We start from the raw sequence: 12907 nt of genomic DNA, 5'->3' as shown, positions 1-12907 counted from the left end.
ACTGTTGTCCGAAATCAGGGAAAAGATTGTACATCCATATTTGCAGTACTTGTAGGAAGCCATGTATTGTGATTGAGTCTCCCTCCAAATCTGCCTTCTTGACTGATTTAATTAGAGTCTTGAAAGCCAATCTCCCCCATGGATAACCCTCAAACTTGGGCAAATCGAATACCATAAGAGCTCGTTTACGTAGTTTTGTCTTGAGATCGTGGCCCTTGATGACAACAGCTAAAATAGACAAATACGCATAGCGAGTTTTGTCGTCATCTGACCAAGTTGCAACATCCTTAACCACTTGCATCAGATCGAACGTACTTGGGTTCTCGTATACTCTGACTCTCATCTTTTTCCAGATCGAACGTACTTGGGTTCTCGTATACTCTGACTCTCATCTTTTTCAACAAGTCTTCATGCACACCTTTCCGCACATCTATTTCCTTATCATTTTTATCTGGTAAAGGTGCACAGTTTAGTCATGTTATGTTTTCAAACTCTGATAGGGAAAACCGAGCTGGTGTACTACCGAACAAGAACCATATCTCGTATTTTTTGTTGCAGACAAATTGCTTTACAAGAAGCGTTTTGACAATCTTCAACGACCAGTAGAATTTATTTGTAACAAACCGTGCAATTACCCCCAAAGGTGAATTACAAATTCGGTTCCACACTACTTTTCCAACAGCCTTTTTCACATCTTCTAGAAATGCAATCTTGCTATGGTAGTTGAGGCTTTTATCACACTCCGGCTCCCAACCAAGTGAGTATATTCTCGAGGGAAATCCCAATTCCATATTTGTTTTAGTCAACAATCTGTTAGCCATGAAAAAACCAAAACACGATAAATCATAACTCTTAGCCACAAAGAAAACGTGCAGCCAAAAAGGAAGTGTATCATGAGTTATACCAAAAAGGAAAAAACATGAAACACCAAACTCACTTCTAACAAATATACTTTTGTGTCTCCCTCCCGTAATAGGCTCTCCTCGTATTGTTTATAGTTCTTACAATACTTCCGAAAGCGCGTAGATGAGCATCTTCTTTATCTTTTACCATGAAAAGTCTAAAATGGTGAGGCAAGTGAATGAATATATAAAGTAAAGAGCAACAATAAAGAAGATGATTATCTACGCAGTCAAACAAACTCAAAAATTTGCTCGATCATTTAGAAGAGAGAAACTATGACCTATCAAAGTACATATTTCTACGAGTTATACTAGTTCTTCTAGTTAAACCAATGTGCCATTGGTATGGCTAACCTACACACGACATCAATCAACAATGCACACGACATCCATCAACAAAGGCTGACCTCAACTTTGTCAACTCTGGATGAGTGGCCCACGGGAAGTCAGCGAAACTCTTCGGTCAGACACAGACACTTACGGATGTTCTCTGGTGACACAAAGTCAACTGGAATTATTGTGCATGACTGTTCATACAGAAACAGAGTTTTTGATTAGAGTTTCCTCTACAAAACAAATGGTATGATGATAGTAAAAGGTGGAAGATCAGAAACTATTCAGTTTTACTTAGAGCTCTGCATTTCAGGTCAGGTCACCCAACCCTATTGATAAATCCTATACATATCCAACCCGAAAGTTTTTTCTTTAGATTCTGAACTTGATGAGGACAACCCGCATGAATAAATACCGCTTCTCCTAGATTTTTCACAAATGTCAATGGCTCAATCCCTATAATAACAGACAAAATAAAATCCGTTAATATAACCCAATCCAGTCGAAAAGAGAGTAACATATAGTTGTTTGAGTACTTACCAAATTCATTCTTGAGTTTTTTTTATGCTCTACTGTTAAATAGAATGATTGGTCAGTACCAAGAAAGTAAAATCTCAGTCAAAAAGGTTGTTGCTAGTAGGTGAGTAATTATCTCCATAACTGGTTGACCAAATGCATGTCTAAATTCTCAGCAATGCTTTTTAATATACTGTTCTAACTTAGAAACATCTTCACTCCTAAATATGTCCCAAAGAGCACCTCCCATTTCTTGATGATTTTGTTCGCTTTCCACGTTTGGTTCTTCTTCTTCTTCTTGGCTACAATACCCAATAATACCATCATCTTCCTTGTATTTCCATTTTAGCATTTCAACCTTGGTTTTTCTTTTTTCACTTACAGTTACTTCAGCTATATGTGTCAGTATATTAACCGCGTCTGTCATATCCAAATGCAGCTTAGTCACATAATCGCCTCTACCAAGCTCATCTGGGAACCCATAGGCAATGTAACTTTTGGGACCCATATCTGGTTTGAGAAATTTATCAGGAAGCTTTGTTGCAATGTTAAGAATTCCGGTTACTGGATTGCTATATTCTTGGAAAGGTAACACGGATATGAACTCAGTGTAGTGACGAGGCAAAGCATTTTCAAAACTATCATTAGGAGGCCAGTCTTTTAACTTCAACATCTTAGGCCATGAGCTTTTATATCTTCTTCCTTTCTTGTAACCATCAAAGAAGGAATCTGCTTCAATGTATTCTGAACAATTAGAACTTTCTTTTGATGATTTCATGTAGTCGCATATAGCTCGCAGCATAACGTCTAACTCCCAGCTTAAACCAGGTATGTTCTTGAGAGTGTTCCTAACGATTACTGGTTCACCTTTTGCCCAATGCTCTTGAAAATGCAGAAGCCCTTCTTCTTTTAAGACATCACAAGATTTAGGAGAGAACAAGTAGTTGTCACTTGATTCCTTCGTCGAAGCTGTTTTTCTCTTCTTATCAGTTTCCAAACCAGGACAGCTACAGTTCAACAATCTAGGAATTTTCTTGTATGACGCCATGATAGTATCTGCTTTCTGTTTCAAGTCTGACATAAATGTCAGCGGTAAGATTCGTGCTCCATGATAACACATTCACCAAAACCAGATGCAAAAAAGATTCTTTCGTTATGATATACGCGCCACTTAATAGATTGGTTAGGATTATCTTTGTCCTCAGGATCGGAGGTGGAGCTCGATTCTGAAGCATGTGAACCATGCACATATTCCTTTACTTTGCGAATCTCTTGACAGCAGTGTAAACAAAGTTCATACTTGTAATCTTTAAAAGAGCAGCATCGGTGCAAGTCAAAAATTGAAGTTTGATAGAGATCAGTGCAAGACAAGATGATCTGCAGTAAGATCAAGTAAACTGAAATGAAAGATCCTAACTTTGTATTAGATAACATAAGTTGCTTACCAGAACATGCGTTGATTAACGGGGGCTTCTGTCACAGTTGCCTTAACTTCAAAAGATTGTATTCCTATAGAATCAGGTCATATATATAATAGCAGAGGTCCCTCAGAAGGAACATAAACCAAGAATTAGTAGCGGAAAATTCATACCTTGAATCTTTGCCTCGACTTAATTCTCATGCTTCTGAGCTTCAATTATCTCATTAAGAAACAGATGCATCGATGCAATCATGTACTCGAGATGATGGCATCTTTCAGAATCCGGTTTCCTCTTTGATACATTTTAAGACAGAAAAACAAACATAATTTTAACAAACAAAAAAAAACGTCTTGGGGTTCTCTCAAAAACAAAATCATCTGCCATTAAAATATTGAAATGGATGCTAACGATAATCTCATTTACCTCAATTAAACCCTTCAATTTCAAGCATTCCCCGCAGTTACAAATTTTGAGGCAAAAAGGACATTTTTCAACAACACCCTTCTCACAAAATAGATGTTGATACCTGCAAAAAAAACAACAAATCGAGTTGGAAACCAAAACGTATTTTAGCAAAATGCATTTTAAAGTTTAGACAGAAACTTACCATTTCCTTGTACATTGCTGACGATACATTGGCTTTTTACATTCATTGCAAATGATAAGCCTTCCATTATCCCCATCCGAACACTGATGGCAGAAATCGTGGTCTTTCTTCATGTTTCAGCCACCACACTTCAAATACTTTTTTGCAAGCTGCTAAATTAAAGTGTTAATTACTCTTTTTGATAGAAGGTACTTTTTCTACACACTTTTTATTTAGTCAGTCACTTATTCTATGTTTCTTGTTACAAACCTCAAATTTTGTTGTTGTATTTAGCGCTGATTGTTAGACTCGCTTTGGAAATTTTAGATTTACTGAGTTCTTAGGCTTGATTTGTCCGGACTTTGTGAAATTTATTTTGAGATTCCTCTGTTTGTTAAGGATTTTTGATTTTTCTGATTTGTGTTTTGGCTTTTCTGTTTATAGACAATCGAAGAACACAGTGTGTTTCGCAATGTATTCTTCAATTAGGGCTAAAAAAAATTCGGAGATGATTTCTGATTTAAGTGCTCACGAGGTTCTAAACAGCGATGATGCAATGTTTGAGATTCTTCTTCTGTTACCGCCTGAAACAATCTACAAGGTGATTCTTGTATCAAAGAGATGGCTTCAGATTGTCTCCAACCATGTCTTCCGCAACACTTACCTAACCTATTGGAAACCAAGATTCCATCTCATTAGTTTCTTCATCAGTAAAACAATGTACCTCAACAGCCAATGCCTTTACTGTCAACGAGCATCATAGGCAACAAAATGGAATATTCCGGCGTTCTGAAAAAGCGTGGTTACTACATCGATTCATCAAATGGTTTGCTTCTCTGTGGTCGTCATCCAAAAACTTACTACTTATGGGATGTAAATACGAGGAACCATGATGAGATTCCGTGTCCTCAAGCTCATTTCAGTGAGTTTGTTATGTCTTTGATGACCGAAGATTCTCTTGATAAAGGTTTAAGCTACAAGGTGATTCGCGCAGAGTGGAATTCCTACGTACTTGCCTCTAAAAAGGTGAAAGTTCTGACTTATTCCTCGAAAACTAGTATGTGGAGCTATGCGGAACTGACTTGTCCCCAAGAAATATCGCTCAGGCCGTGGACTCCCGGAAGAGTGATCGGTTCCGTGGTATATTGGATTGCCACAACAGTTCAAGTGGCTATCTATGACACATACAATGAAGAGAAACATATCAATCAGAGAAAACTTCCGAAAACATTTGATTACGATGAATAGGTTTTCGGCGAATCTGATGATGGTTCTTTACAATATGGATGGAGTGATAAGCGGTAATGGAGATTTGGAAGCTCGATAAAGTAACGCTTCAATGGGTTCTTCAATATAAGCTGAGATTCAAGGCGATGTAAGATGAACCTAGTGGAATCTAAGAGATTTTCTAAGACAAAAGAAACGCAGCTGCTAGCGTTCATGAATCATAACTCGAACTCTGTTTACATCAGAAAGGACCCGCATATCTTCGCCTGTGACTTGGAGTCTCAATTAGTTGAATGTGTTCCGTACCATGGACATGCATCTTCATTAGTTTGGGAATATTGTAAACTCTGGCCGTATTTTTGACCCATTTGGCCTTCTTTGCCTTTCTCTATTGAAGATCAGCTCTTCAACAGAAATGAATACCAAAGTCACTCACCATATCAGCCACGGGTTCCAGTGATTGATCACGATGATGAACCTCAAACTCAATGTAATCAAGTAGATCTTATCGAACTGAGCGATGATGATCACGATGATGTATCTCAAACTCCATTAAGTCAAGTTGATATTTTTCAATTGAGCGATGATGATAGCAATGACAAAGAGGCGAATGACTGTCGAGAGTACCAGCATTATGATCCAGAGCAAGCTATGTGATCCAGAACTGCCTGAAGGGAAAACACAGGGACCATTCTCACTCACCGATATCAAGAAATGGAGTGATAATGAGTACTTTGTTGACCTTCCAAATCTCAAAGTATGGATGAGAGGAGAGAGTATTGAATCTACAGTGTTACTCACTAACCTTCTACCTCATATCTAGTGATGTTTTAGTCAGTTCACTAAAACCTATTTCATTGAAGTTCATGCTCTGCATAGTTTATGTTAGAGATGAGTTTATTTTTTAGCTTTATATAGGACGTATGAGTTAAAAGCCTGATTAGTTGCTCACTTGCTTGTTATTTGTTAATTCATCTTCTCAGTTTTTTGTTTTTGAGATCCCGGATATTAAAATAAGTTTTTCATCTGCAACTGGCTGAGAGGTTTTGCTAATATGAAGGTACAATAGAAGATAGTGATGACATTGGTTATGAAAATGCTAGAAAGACAACAAGTTTAGGGGTAGAGAGTTCAAGAACATGAGACTCAAGTGTGTCATGAAACAATGAAAGGTATGATTCTTTCCTTGGTCTCACCGTACGGACTGGGCACTCTGTTTCTGAAATCTGGCCCTTCTGAAGTCGGGTGCACAGTTTCTGAAGTCTTGCTTGTATAATTCTGATCTACAGTTTTTGAAGTCTTGCTTGTATAATCCTGAACTCTAGCAGCTTGATTAATTCTCTTATCTTCAATATTAACTTCATGAATACAAGACATTAGATAGTCTTGATGCCCTCTTCCTTTGCCATTGAATCTGCAGTGTTACTCACTAACCTTCTACCTCATATCTAGTGATGTTAGTATGGGTTTCGAAACCCATTTAATTAAATGGGTAAGTTATACAATATTCAGCCCGTTTAGTCCCATTTAATTAATGTGTTGTTGTTATTGTTTCATAAGCTTCTCTGCTTTTTTTGGGATCCTAGTAGTGTTTGATTATGTTGTAGCTCAACGTCATTCACTTTGTGCATATTGGCATGATCTCTCACTCTTAATGTTCTAAGAACAGTGTTCAGCTCCTGCAAAACGAAGACACAAAGGTAATACCTATATGTTCATTCTTTGGTTTTGCTCTGTCATGGTTTCCTCTTCTTTTGTGGATATCAGGCAATAGTATTGAAGCAACTCTTTCTTGATATCTCTCTCTGTTGCAGATCTTGTGCCGCTGCCCCATGTTTTGCAGAAGAAGTATTCACTCTTGCGTGATTTGGATAAAAGTTTGCAAGGTAACAAATCATAACATTCCAAATGATCGATCTTTAGTCAGTTCACTAAAACCTATTTCATTGAAGTTCATGCTCTGCATAGTTTATGTTAGAGGTGAGTTTATCTTTTAGCTTTATATAGGACGTCTTTATGAGTTAAAAGCCTCATTAGTTGATCACTTGCTTGTTATTTGTCAATTCATCTTCTCAGTTTTTGATTTTTGAGATCCCGACTCTCCCAGCTAAATAAAATTTTGATTTTAGGAAATCTATTTGTTGAAAAACTTGAATGGCTAATAAAGTGGTTTTTGAAAAATCGGTATATATGGCAACGTTTATGTTGTGTTAAAGAAAAAGAAACGGATGGTTTAAAGGATGAAAATGGATGGTTTAAAAGAGTAACAAAGGAAACAGAAAAATTTACAATTTCTGCTTGTTGGGGTTACTTAATAATCATAATTCCTTGATCGTTCACTAAAACAGCTAGGTACATCCTCAAGATCTCTTCGTTACGAGAGATAACAAAGAATGAGACTGTAGAGAAAAAACAAAGACACTAGACAATGTTTTGGTTTGTTTGATTTTGAATTCAGGAGCGAGATCATTCAACATGCAAAGCTTGTTATGGATTTGGAGATGGTAATAATGTCTGCACTTTGTTAGTCTGTACTCGTAATTGGTTAAGAGGTTCTGCTGAATATGAAGGTAAGTAAAAATTATTTATCTAATTTAGTGACTTCTTTATCTGAGACTTATTAAGACAAGAGGTTTTGCTAATTCACAGTTTTATCAGGTAACATAGGAGACGAAGAATATGAAAAAGATGCTCAATACACAGGGAGTAATCAGGATTAAACTTCGAGCTGGTATGTGCATTCATCTGTTGGATGTGTTATGTGTATTCACCTTTTTCATATGTTGGATGTGTATCCATCTCATAAGCATTCACTCTAAACGGGTCCGGGCTACCCGTTTTAACATTACTACTCTCATTTATTTTTTAACTGTCTCTTTTTCTCTCTAAATTCATTGTATCGTTTGCTTCTCTTCATCTTATTCTTCAATCATTGCACCTATAAATCTCCTCTCAATCTATAATGAATATCATCAATTCTTACTACATATTCAAGATCTACCTCTTTTCTCCATGTTTTGTAGGCAATCACCAAATCGGCTTCTCTCTTTAATTTATGCCATTTTTTTACTTCGCTTATTGTTTTTACTAAAGTTTTTTACGGTTGTTTTTATTTTTATACTCGAGCTATCGCCGGAGAGAGTTCCAGTAAACGTCCATAACGCATGTCAGAGTGGGAAGACGAAGCAATAAAGGCCATCAACATGGCCGGAGAGAGTTCTAGTAAATGTCCAAAACGCAATTCAGATTTCGAGTTGGAAGACAAAGCACTAGATGCCATCAAACACGAGTTTACTAAGACGAGAGTCGCGGTTGAGGAGGAGACAACAGATTGCTTCAAAGCAATTCTTCATATAATGAATGATCATATGAAGAATAAGGAAGAGGCTACCGCCCTCATGCATCAAGTAAAACTAATCGACGCTCAACTCTCCCAGCTAAATAAAATCTTGGGTCAACAACTTGTCGACTTCAAGGCTGAGCACAAGAGGTTAGAGGAGACGAGAGAGGTTGCGGCGGGCGATGTTGAACAGTGTGTGGTTCCTCCTCCTATTAATTGGTGTAAACTTAATGTTCGTTTCAAGGATTATATTTCAATATGCTACTATATATGGGTAGAATTTTTAGTTCATGTTTATGTTAAATCGCTTTTCCATATTGATTTTCTGGTATTTGATTTTCAGATTCAGGTAACATCTACTTCAGAGATTGGGCATTCGACACCTTATCTAAGGACGAGTACACGACCTGAATCAGGAGTCCCTTCAATCACAAATCCAGGGCTGACTCCATGTTCACAGATTGGAGTGTTGGCCATCAGGTCATCTTCAGCTCTCAGTAGCCAAACTGGCCTGATGGATATTGCACAGTAAGCGGAGGTATGGTCATCACTATTTAAGTGGGAAAATATTGATATCTCTCTTTCATTTATGCCTTAGTATCTAGAATGATCTAGCTTTTGCATTCCTAGTTTATCTCAACCACATGAAAAATATTCCTTTCTTCCTGCAGAGCTTAAAAGAAAAAATCAATACATACGAAGAATACCGATTTGAAGTAGATGGGCACCTAAAAAGTTTGCAGGCTGAACATGAACATGCTGAGCAAGAGTTGAGTACACTGCAAGGTAATTAGTATCTTGATTTGCCGATGTTTGATAACTATGATGGGGTTTATGAGATGACCAAAAATAAAAAGAGATAAATCATAAAGGAAAAAGTAAATAATAAATTAATTATATACATCATTGTTTTAATATGCGTGAAATATCCTAATCATCAAACTATGAGGGAAAGAGAGAATAGTTGGCTTTGTTACCAAGTTTATTATAAACACATGTAATCTCAATTGACAAAATAAGAAATCAATCAATCTTTTATATCTTTACTCCTCTAACTATGAAAAAGTGTGCTTTTCAAAATAAAACTAAAAAAGAAAAGGATATTTTTCAAAACGACACAATTTTTATTTACTTTTTGGGATGAAAAATAGCTTCTTCGTCTTGGGCGCTTCATCTTCTCAAAATTGTAATTCTTCGTCGCTTCGTCGTTTGGGTACTGACCAAAATAACACACTTTTTCTCAATTTGTCTATCGGTCTCTTTTTACATCCCTTAGTCGCAAGCTTGGGCTTGTAAATTAAGACTTCGCTTCTGCTCCAGCGAAGATTAGTGGGGTTTCAGAGATTTCTAATCAAAGACCGTGCTTGGGTATGTACTTCATCTTCCTCAAATTGCAATTTTGTTTATTTCTACTTTATTCGTTTTTGGGTGATTTCGGTTTGAATACTAAATCTTCATTGCAGAGATTCCAGGGTCAGACTTGTCTTTCGGAGGTAACATTTTCTTCATGCTTCTTATTTCTGCAGCGTAACAAAATTTACCTGAAAGTTGATATAATTAGAGAATTTAGATGATTAATTTTCATGGTTGTTATGATCCATTATATTGTGTTTCATTGGTATTTTCATTGTGTTTTAATGCATTTAGTGTCCAAGTGAGTCTTTTCGCATTTAGTATTTGTGTGTTTTGATCCATTCCAGGTTAAGATGAAGGATGACACACATTCAAATGAAAAGAAGAGAAAGGATGATGCAGAGCCAGGCAAAAGTGTCCCAGAAATCGGACTCAGATGAAGGCTTTCACGAAAGTTATAGGCAATTCAGTCAGCTTTCCAACGGAGGTGAGTTCAAGCAAATCGGAGCTGCGATGCAAGAGTTATGTAGGTTTTACTGGACATACAGTGTTATTGTCGAGAAGAAACAAGTGTTGCTAAGAAGCCATCAGGTCTCGGGGCCTTGTCAGCATGTATAGAGAAACATTTTTTTTTTTCAAGTAGAGAAACATGCTTGTTTAATTTCCAGAGGAGTTGGCATATAAATGAGTTGAGTGTTCATTTCTGTTGTAATACAAGGAGATAGTGCCCACTGTCTCCCTTTAACCCTCCAGAGAGGTAAATTTTTTTTGGTTATACTCTGAAATCACTTTTTGCTATCTCTTGTTCTTCATAAACACAAGATCCGGTAGCAGATTCTAGCTCTGAAATATTGTTTATTGCTCTTTTCCATTTTGTTGCCGCGTGAAAATATCCTGTATTTTTATCTGCAATTGCCAGCCAAAGCTGCCTGCTGCTTTGTTTACAGAATTCCTCCTCTTGTTTATATGCTGATAAGAGTTTTTGATTTAACAGGTCAATGGAAGCTTGGTTTGCAAAATCATCACACATTTGATCCTTTCAATTGTTCTCTAAGATGGAGGATCTCTTTTTGGCTATTTAAAAGCTGCTTCTTGCTCCAGTTGATGTTAGCCAATCTGCATAAATGTAGGCGGTGATCCACGGCTGCCAAAGGTTCTCTAGCACAATTTTACTAATCTATGAATTGTCTCTAAATCTCTTGTTACAGTATATCTAAATAGACTCTTCTGCTTTTTCTTTTCATGATCAAAGGACGTGACTAGGGGACAATGATCAAAACCTTCAAAACAGAGATACTCACCGCCATCTGAGGGATACGCTATGACCCAATCACTGTTTGCCATCGCTCTGCCTAGTCTACATCTGAGAAGCTGAGTATGTCTTTTTCCTCTCCAAGATAGGAAATTACCACTATGTTTTAGATAGTACAACTTACAAGATGAAAGTTCTCAAGTCGGAAAATGACCCTTCTGAACTTGGTGGGCCTCCAGTTTTCTCTTCACTACTAATTATGTCATGTCATTGAAATATTCCATGATGAACCAAGGACCGGATCTGGAGGAGGAAAGGGTTTGAAGTTGATCCCACAAGAGACCTCGCACTTGTAGGAGAAGTGTTGTGTACATTGGGAACAATGATGAAGAAATTAAGTTTGGAAAAAAGTTAGAAAAAAATTCACTATAATAGCCAAGGTTTTTCCCTGTTTTTATTTCTTTTTCGATTGTGTTTTGTTGGGAACTTTGAGCGTTTATATTATCCCACTACATCAAAATATGTTTTATTCATCTTCTTAGAACTCTGATTTCTGTTATTAATGTGCTCTGGATCAAAATTAACTAGGAGGTGATGGTATTTGTTGTATATGTTGAAGTAACCTCCACAGACCATGTAAATGAAGGTAGATGAGTAGTTGTCCATCATACTCTCGATCTTTGAATACAAACTTGCGAGTTACGCTGTAATGTGACGTAAGAATCAATACCAACATTGCGTCGGAACTGACTAACGTAAGAGGTGGTAGGTGTGATGACAAGTGTGGTCGGTACAGGGCAACAAGGAGGGAAACATGGCCATGGAGCTCACCAAGTACTTGGATGGTCTGGATACGATATTCATCAGCAATATGTATATGCCTATTTTGGATACATTTACCGAACCACTCCATGCTCTTTCATTTTTCGTAATTCTGTTTATTACACACAATATGGTGATACTCGAATGCACATTAATTTTGATTACGTCTCTTATATACGTTTAAACATAGACTAAGAAATGTTTAAAGGGTTCTTAGACCAAAACCAAGCCTTCAACATGGATTTTATTGCTTCCGCTATAGTGGCTTCTTGGTTTTCCTTATGGTTCCAGAAATTCTGAATCATATAGCCACCACTTGCATTGTGGTCCAGTATCTCTTGTTTCGCTCTTAACACTTCACAGCATAATACTTCTTGAGCCTAAGCAATTTATTATCAGTCTCAACCACCACTATCTGCAATATCACATTTGAAATCTTGAGATACTATATAACAGGAAAGATCCCATCTTTTGAGATACTACATAGCAGGAAACTCCAAACCTTTGGATTTCCATCAGAGTCATCGACTTTGAATGGATGCCAGTTCACATCTATAATATCCTGTTCCCACTCCGAACAAAACTTAACAGCTTCCGTCTCTGCTCTTTCTTCAGGACTTCCACGATTCCGCATTTCTGTGACAATCGCCCTGTGGCATAGTGACCCCATTCTCTTAACTGTAACATTCTCAGTAGTTTTCCTTATCAAATCTATATTCTCATTCCAGAGCTGCCCATCAAAGTAATAACATAAGTTTAGAAGGACATACCTTTCATTTACCTAAACTCGAAGAACAAGATCTTGGAAAAAACAGATTTAGATTGTTTTAGATTCGTACCTGAATCATCTCGTGGTGAGCGTCTTGATACTCCTCGTTGGCCATACGTTTTGTTTTGCACCAGAGCGTTCATTATATCTCGTAGATCCGTTTCTCTGCCCTTGATTTCTCTCTGAAGTTTGGCTATCCTCTTCTAAAACTCTTCATCTCCATCACTCTCCTTCATTTTTTGCATCATTATCTCCAAATCAAACTCCAGATCTTGATTTTCATTTAGAATCACTAAAATTTCCATATTCTTATTAGAAAGATTCTCCGTTTCTTTCTGAAAAAGTTGTCGTGTTTTCAGAAATTCAAAGAGTTGAACAAAGGAAGC

General features: G+C 37.1%; 1 long non-coding RNA gene and 2 pseudogenes across 1 annotated transcript; 2 read left to right on the top strand and 1 right to left on the bottom strand.

Moving 5' to 3' along the window:
- Nucleotides 1–1294: 1294 nt before the first annotated feature.
- LOC104743849 (lysine-specific demethylase JMJ29-like) lies at nt 1295–3892 on the bottom strand (annotated as a pseudogene).
- A 374-nt stretch (nt 3893–4266) lies between these two features.
- Nucleotides 4267–5348, top strand: LOC104742129 (F-box protein At5g03970 pseudogene; annotated as a pseudogene).
- Nucleotides 5349–9392: 4044 nt separating this feature from the next.
- Nucleotides 9393–11463, top strand: LOC104742128 (uncharacterized). The gene is made up of 6 exons (XR_015579287.1): nt 9393–9693; nt 9789–9818; nt 10026–10435; nt 10673–10831; nt 10931–11053; nt 11226–11463. It is a non-coding gene; the product is annotated as an uncharacterized LOC104742128 (long non-coding RNA).
- Nucleotides 11464–12907: the final 1444 nt, after the last annotated feature.

Source organism: Camelina sativa, chromosome 14, assembly GCF_030686135.1.
Source record: "Camelina sativa cultivar CO46 ecotype springtype chromosome 14, ASM3068613v1".
Classification (NCBI taxonomy): domain Eukaryota; kingdom Viridiplantae; phylum Streptophyta; class Magnoliopsida; order Brassicales; family Brassicaceae; genus Camelina; species Camelina sativa.
Note: the sequence above shows the minus strand (reverse complement) of the source record. Positions and strands in the feature narration are given on the sequence as shown.